The sequence below is a fragment of the Pogona vitticeps genome, chromosome 4, assembly GCF_051106095.1.
Source record: "Pogona vitticeps strain Pit_001003342236 chromosome 4, PviZW2.1, whole genome shotgun sequence".
Taxonomy (NCBI): Eukaryota; Metazoa; Chordata; class Lepidosauria; order Squamata; family Agamidae; genus Pogona; species Pogona vitticeps.
Genome location: NC_135786.1, coordinates 58,057,883 through 58,065,089, shown reverse-complemented (window position 1 = coordinate 58,065,089; position 7,207 = coordinate 58,057,883).

The following is a 7,207-nucleotide window of genomic DNA, read 5'->3' as shown; positions in this document are numbered from 1 at the left end:
GGGGATTATGCCCTTGACTCGAAGCCAAATGGCAGAAATGGGTGAAGTGAAAGACCCCCAGGTAGACCAAGGTTCTGAGGATGAATTTGGCTCAGTGCAGGGTGACAGCACGGGAGAACAGAACCCAGAACTCAGAAAATTGCTTATAGCCCAACAGCATGAACTGAGGGTGAGGGAAATGGAGGAAAGATTAGAGAGAGAAAAAATGGAGGAAAGGGAAAGAGAGAAACAGAGACATTTCGAATTAGAGAGAGAGAAAATTGCTCTGGAAAAAGAAAGGATGGCGTTTGAGTTAAGAAAATTGGAAATGATGAACCAGAACAATAATAACAATAGGGATTCTGAGGGAGGCCAATTGTCTAAAACTGACCTGAAGAAATTCCCTGTATACCACAAGGGAGATTGCCCTGAGGTGTTCTTTTCCCTAGTGGAAAGAGCGTTTGTGGACTTCTCAGTAAGGGAAACTGAGAAGATGACCATCATGCGATCTTTAATCAGTGGCAGCCTGGCAGAAGTCTATGCAGAGATGCCAGAGGAGCTGCTAAAAGACTTCTCTGAGTTTAAAAAACTGGTGTTTGCCAGACATGGGATAAATGCGGAACAGCTGAGGCAGAGATTCAGGTCCCTCACAAAGAAACCAGAGCAGACTTTTACCCAAGTGGGGGCCCAACTGGTGAGGCTGCTAGAGAAATGGCTATCTCAGGAGGGGACAGAGACCTACCAGCAGCTCAAAGACCTGATAGCGCTGGAACAGTTTTATTCAGTCCTGCATGGGGAACTGAAGTTCCAGGTGAGGGAAAGGAAACCGAAATCTGTGGCGGAGGCGGCCGAGATCGCAGATTTTATTTCCCAAATAAGAAAGCCCTTAGGTGCTGAGTGGAAATCGGTAGGGAAACCTAAAGAAACCTACAGCAAGTACTCTCAGGGACCAGGAAAAAACCAGCAAGGGGGAGGGACCCATGGTGAAGGGAAGCCCTCAGACATGAAACCAAGACCTCAGATTTTGGAGGGAAAACCAAAACAAGATGAGAAAGACTCAAAATACAGCAGAAAATGTTATTTCTGTCAAGGAAAGGGCCATTTAGTCTCAGAGTGTGAGAAATTAAAGCAGCTAAAAGGAATTGTGCCTCATGATTTGAGTGGAACCAAGCCAAAAGCTGTGTTCTGTGTCCAGAAAGAGCAAAGCTCCTTGTCACTGAGGGAGCCTGTTTCCATGGCTACTCAATCTGGAACAGTTACATCTGCTGATCAGGCTGAGGAAAATGGTCCTCTTGTGGAGGTCAGGCGCTGCTTACTTGTGAGAACAGATTCACAGTTGTTTGAAACAGCAGGGGTGGACGTAGGAATACCTGACCATCAGTATCGGGGGTTAAGGGATACTTGTTCCCAGGTGACACTGTGCCATCCAGATATTATTCCTAGGGAATATATAATCCCAAATGAGAGCATGAAGGTGGCAGGGATTGAGGGGCAGGTGATCTCACTGCCAGTAGCTGAGGTACCTGTGAACTTTCAAGGCTGGAGGGGAGTTTGGCGGCTAGCGATTTCAGCGACTCTGCCAGCAGCCGTGCTCGTGGGAAATGACCTGGCTGAACATGTGAAACGGGTGCTAGTGATTACACGCTCACAAGCCACCACGGGGACAGTTCAGGGGGGTACTGATGAGCCCGAGACGGAAGCAGAGGGGAGTGCCGAAGCTGTGGTGGAAACCTTAACCACAGACAGCAGATTTGGCCAAGAGCAAAAGGCAGACACCACTCTCCAAAAGTGTTTTGAACAGGTGACTGACGCCCAGCTAACACCTGAAACCCCAGTGAGATTTCTAGAGAAAAAGGGGATTTTATATAGAGAGACCCTGAGGAATATCTCAAAAGGGGGAGATGGGATCAGAAGTCAGCTAGTGGTACCTGAAAAGTATCGCCCCATGATCTTACAAAGGGGGCACTCTGACATGTTTGCTGCGCACTTAGGGGTGAACAAGACACAGCAGAGAATCACACAGAATTTTTACTGGCCTGACATAGGGAAGCAGATCAGGGAGTTCTGTAAACAATGTGATGTGTGTCAGAGGCAGGGGAATAATCGTGACAGGACCAAAGCAAAGTTGTGCCCTTTGCCTGTGATTGACACTCCGTTCAAATGCATAGGGGTGGATATTGTGGGACCTTTGCCCAAGGCCACAAAGAGGGGGAACAGGTTCATCCTCACCATTGTGGACCATGCCACGAGGTACCCTGAAGCCATACCCTTGACTAACATTGAAACTAACACAGTGGCAGATGCCTTGGTGGGGTATATGTCCAGGATGGGATTTGCCTCAGAAATAATCACAGATTTGGGCGCATCGTTCACATCGAAGCTCATGAAACGCTTATGGCAAATCTGTGGAATTAAGCACAAGGAAACCACTGCCTATCACCCTGAAAGTAATGGGTTAACTGAGAAGTTCAATGGGACTCTGATGCGCATGATTAGGGCTTACTTGGCAGAGAATCCAAACAATTGGGACCAGAAGCTGCAATCCCTTTTGTTTGCTTATCGATCAGTGCCACAAGCCAGTACCGGGTTCAGTCCGTTTGAACTTTTATTTGGGAGAAGGGTGAAAGGGCCCCTTGATTTGATCAAACAAAATTGGGAGCAGATCACCCAGGATGACCCACAAGATGTTGTGACATACATAGACACCTTGATGAATGACCTAAAGAGAAACCTAGAGCTAGCAGCAGAAAACCTGCAAGCTCAGAAGGTCAGACAGAAAACATGGTATGACCACAAAGCTAGAGAGAGGCACTTTGACCCAGGGGAGGAAGTGCTTTGGCTTAGGCCCTGCAAAGAGAACAAACTGCAGCTCAAATGGGCAGGACCATATAGGGTCATTTCCAAGATGTCAGACCTGAACTACCTTATAGAGCAGGAGGAGAACCAAGCAAGGAGGGTGGTACATGTAAATGCCCTAAAACCCTACTACAGAGGGGAACAGAGGGTTTTATTTGCGATAAAAGCAGCTGAGAGTGAGGAAGCTGAATTACCCTTCTGGGAGGGTAGAGGGGAAGTAAAATACAACCCAGATGAGGTAAAGATCAGTCCTGCACTCACCCAAGACCAGCAGCAAGAGCTAAAAATGCTGCTCATCAAATATAAAAAGGTGTTTTCCAATAAGCCGGGGATAGTGAAGGGAGTGATGCATCGGATCCACACAGGGGATGCACCCCCGCAAGCAGTATCCCCATACCGAGTAACGGGACCCTATAGGGACAAGGTGCGGAAGGAGCTGGACGAGATGCTTAGGGAGAACATAATCGTCCCCTCTTCTAGTCCTTGGTCCTCTCCGATAGTCCTAGTGGACAAGCCTGATGGGAGCATTAGGTTTTGTGTAGATTACAGGAAATTAAACCGCGTAACCACTCCTGATGCCTACCCAATGCCCAGGCTAGACAACCTGATTGAAACCATAGGGGGTTGTCGGTTCATTTCCTCATTGGACCTGGTAAAGGGATATTGGCAATTAAGAATTGATCCCAGGGATCAAGAAAAGACCGCCTTTTGCAGCCCTTTTGGTCTCTATGAGTTTAGAGTCCTGAGCTTTGGTCTCAGAAATGCACCAGCCACATTCCAAAGGCTGATGGACCAGACCTTAGCAGGGCTCAGTGACTTTACTGTGGCCTACATTGACGACATAGGGATCTTCAGCAATACCTGGGAAGATCACCTGAAACACCTGGAGTTAGTGCTGCAGAGGTTAAGTGCAGCAGGGCTAACAGTAAAGGCCAGCAAGTGTCAGCTGGGTAGCCCAGAAATAAAATACTTGGGTCACATGGTAGGGGGAGGAGTGATCAAACCCCTAGAGGCCAAGATAGAAGCAGTTCGTGATTGGCCCAGACCCAACACCAAGAAAAAAGTCAAATCATTTCTTGGGTTGGTGGGCTACTACAGAAAGTTCATCCCGAGGTTTAGCGAGATTGCGGCTCCGCTGACCGATCTGACGAGGAAGAAGACTGATGACCGCATCCCGTGGACCAGCGACTGTGAGGAGGCGTTCCGGAGGTTGAAGGAGGCCCTCATCAACTATCCAGTGCTGCGTGCTCCAGACTTCGACCGGGAGTTCATCATCTACACCGATGCGTCTAACAGCGGGGTAGGAGCAGTTCTTTGCCAGGAGGATGAAAATGGTGACCAGCATCCAGTGTCCTACCTGAGTAGGAAACTCCAGAAAGGTGAGAGACATTTGGCAACCGTGGAGAAGGAGTGCCTGGCCATAGTCTACGCGATCCAGAAGGCCAAGCCTTACATCTGGGGAAGACATTTTATTCTGTGCACTGACCATTCACCACTGCAATGGTTAAAGACAATGAAATCCCACAATAGTAAACTTATGAGGTGGGCTTTAAACCTGCAAGACTATGACTTTGAAGTGAAGGTGGTCAGAGGGTCAGTGAACTGTGTTGCTGATGCCTTGTCAAGAAGACCTGAAGAATGAAGACGGCGAAAGAAACATGGACTATGTATATATTTTGATGACAAAAAGTTAAATGTACCTGTTTATTAAACATGATTGGTTTGTATGAATAAAGGTAACTTGATGTATTGTAAATGGTAAATGTTTAACTTAGAGTGTAAGTATAAGTAAGTATGATATTGTATGTATAACTGTTTTTGTGTGTTTTAACCAGGTTGTTTTTTTTGGTGAAAAGCACCTTAGCTTTCCCCCTACAAAACAACTTATAAAGAGGGGAGGTGTTACATACAGCACTGATGTTACCTGTCTGTCATGGGTTTGGAGGGAAAGTTCCATCCTATGGGGAGTGGAAGGCGGGACATCAGGAGGAGGGGCTGTACTGTATATATATGTGAAGCTTGTGTGGAGAAGTTCAAGAGAAGCTGGAGGAGAAGAGCTGAGAGAAGAAGCTTGAGTGGGAGTCTGTGTGTCAGACAGGGTACTACTGTGTGTCAGTCAGTACCAACCTGATAGGTTCAGGTGTATGTATGGGTAGCCAGAACTGATAGGTTCAGGGTCTGTGCTTTAGTTAAATGCGTTCTGTGTGAACCAAACTAGTGTATGTATGATTGAGACTAAGCCACGTTACTGTATCTTATTCATTTGATCATTTTATTTTCCCTGTGTGTTATGTAAATAAACCTTGTTCTTTTATTTGTTAAAAATCCATCCCTGGTCTGTGTGACTTCTTATAGGGAATGGTTGGTGGCAGCTTAGTGAAAGTGTGGCATCCTCCAGTAGGTCTGGGTTTGTCACAGACGCAACTCTCCAAAAGTGTTTTGAAAAGGTGACAGACACCCAGCTAACACCTGAAACCCCAGCGAGATTTTGCGAGAAAAAGGGAATTTTATATAGAGAGACCCTGATGAATATCTCAAAAGGGGGAGATGGGATCAGAAGTCAGCTAGTGGTACCTGAAAAGTATCGCCCCATGATCTTACAAAGGGGGCACTCTGACATGTTTGCTGCGCACTTAGGGGTGAACAAAACACAGCAGAGAATCACACAGAATTTTTACTGGCCTGACATAGGGAAGCAGATCAGGGAGTTCTGTAAACAATGTGATGTGTGTCAGAGGCAGGGGAATAATCGTGACAGGACCAAAGCAAAGTTGTGCCCTTTGCCTGTGATTGACACTCCGTTCAAATGCATAGGGGTGGATATTGTGGGACCTTTGCCCAAGGCCACAAAGAGGGGGAACAGGTTCATCCTCACCATTGTGGACCATGCCACGAGGTACCCCGAAGCCATACCCTTGACTAACATTGAAACTAACACAGTGGCAGATGCCTTGGTGGGGTATATGTCCAGGATGGGATTTGCCTCAGAAATAATCACAGATTTGGGCGCATCGTTCACATCGAAGCTCATGAAACGCTTATGGCAAATCTGTGGAATTAAGCACAAGGAAACCACTGCCTATCACCCTGAAAGTAATGGGTTAACTGAGAAGTTCAATGGGACTCTGATGCGCATGATTAGGGCTTACTTGGCAGAGAATCCAAACAATTGGGACCAGAAGCTGCAATCCCTTTTGTTTGCTTATCGATCAGTGCCACAAGCCAGTACCGGGTTCAGTCCGTTTGAACTTTTGTTTGGGAGAAGGGTGAAAGGTCCACTTGATTTAATCAAACAATATTGGGAGCAGATCACCCAGGATGACCCACAAGATGTTGTGACATATATAGACTCTTTAATGAATGACCTAAAGAGAAACCTAGAGCTAGCAGCAGAAAACCTGCAAGCTCAGAATGTCAGACAGAAAACATGGTATGACCAGAAAGCCAGGGAGAGGCACTTTAACCCAGGGGAGGAAGTGCTTTGGCTTAGGCCCTGCAAAGAGAACAAACTGCAGCTCAAATGGGCAGGACCATATAGGGTCATTTCCAAGATGTCAGACCTGAACTACCTTATAGAGCAGGAGGAACACCAAGCAAGGAGGGTGGTACATGTGAATGCCCTAAAACCCTACTACAGAGGGGAACAGAGGGTTTTATTTGCAATAAAAGCAGCTGAGAATGAGGAAGCTGAATTACCCTTCTGGGAGGGTAGAGGGGAAGTAAAATACAACCCAGATGAGGTGAAGATCAGTCCTGCACTCACCCAAGACCAGCAGCAAGAACTAAAAGTGCTGCTCACCAAATATCAAAAGGTGTTTTCAAATAAGCCGGGGATAGTGAAGGGAGTGATGCATCGGATCCACACAGGGGATGCACCCCCGCAAGCAGTATCCCCATACCGAGTAACGGGACCCTATAGGGACAAGGTGCGGAAGGAGCTGGACGAGATGCTTAGGGAGAATATAATCGTCCCCTCTTCTAGTCCTTGGTCCTCTCCGATAGTCCTGGTAGACAAGCCTGATGGGAGCATTAGGTTTTGTGTAGATTACCGGAAATTAAACCGCGTAACCACTCCTGATGCCTACCCAATGCCCAGGCTAGACAACCTGATTGAAACCATAGGGGGTTGTCGGTTCATTTCATCGTTGGACCTAGTAAAGGGATACTGGCAATTAAGAATTGATCCCAGGGATCAAGAAAAGACCGCATTTTGCAGCCCTTTCGGTCTCTATGAGTTTAGAGTCCTGAGTTTTGGTCTCAGAAATGCACCAGCCACATTCCAAAGGCTGATGGACTAGACCTTAGCAGGGCTCAGTGACTTTACTGTGGCCTACATTGACGATATAGGGATCTTCAGTAATACCTGGGAAGA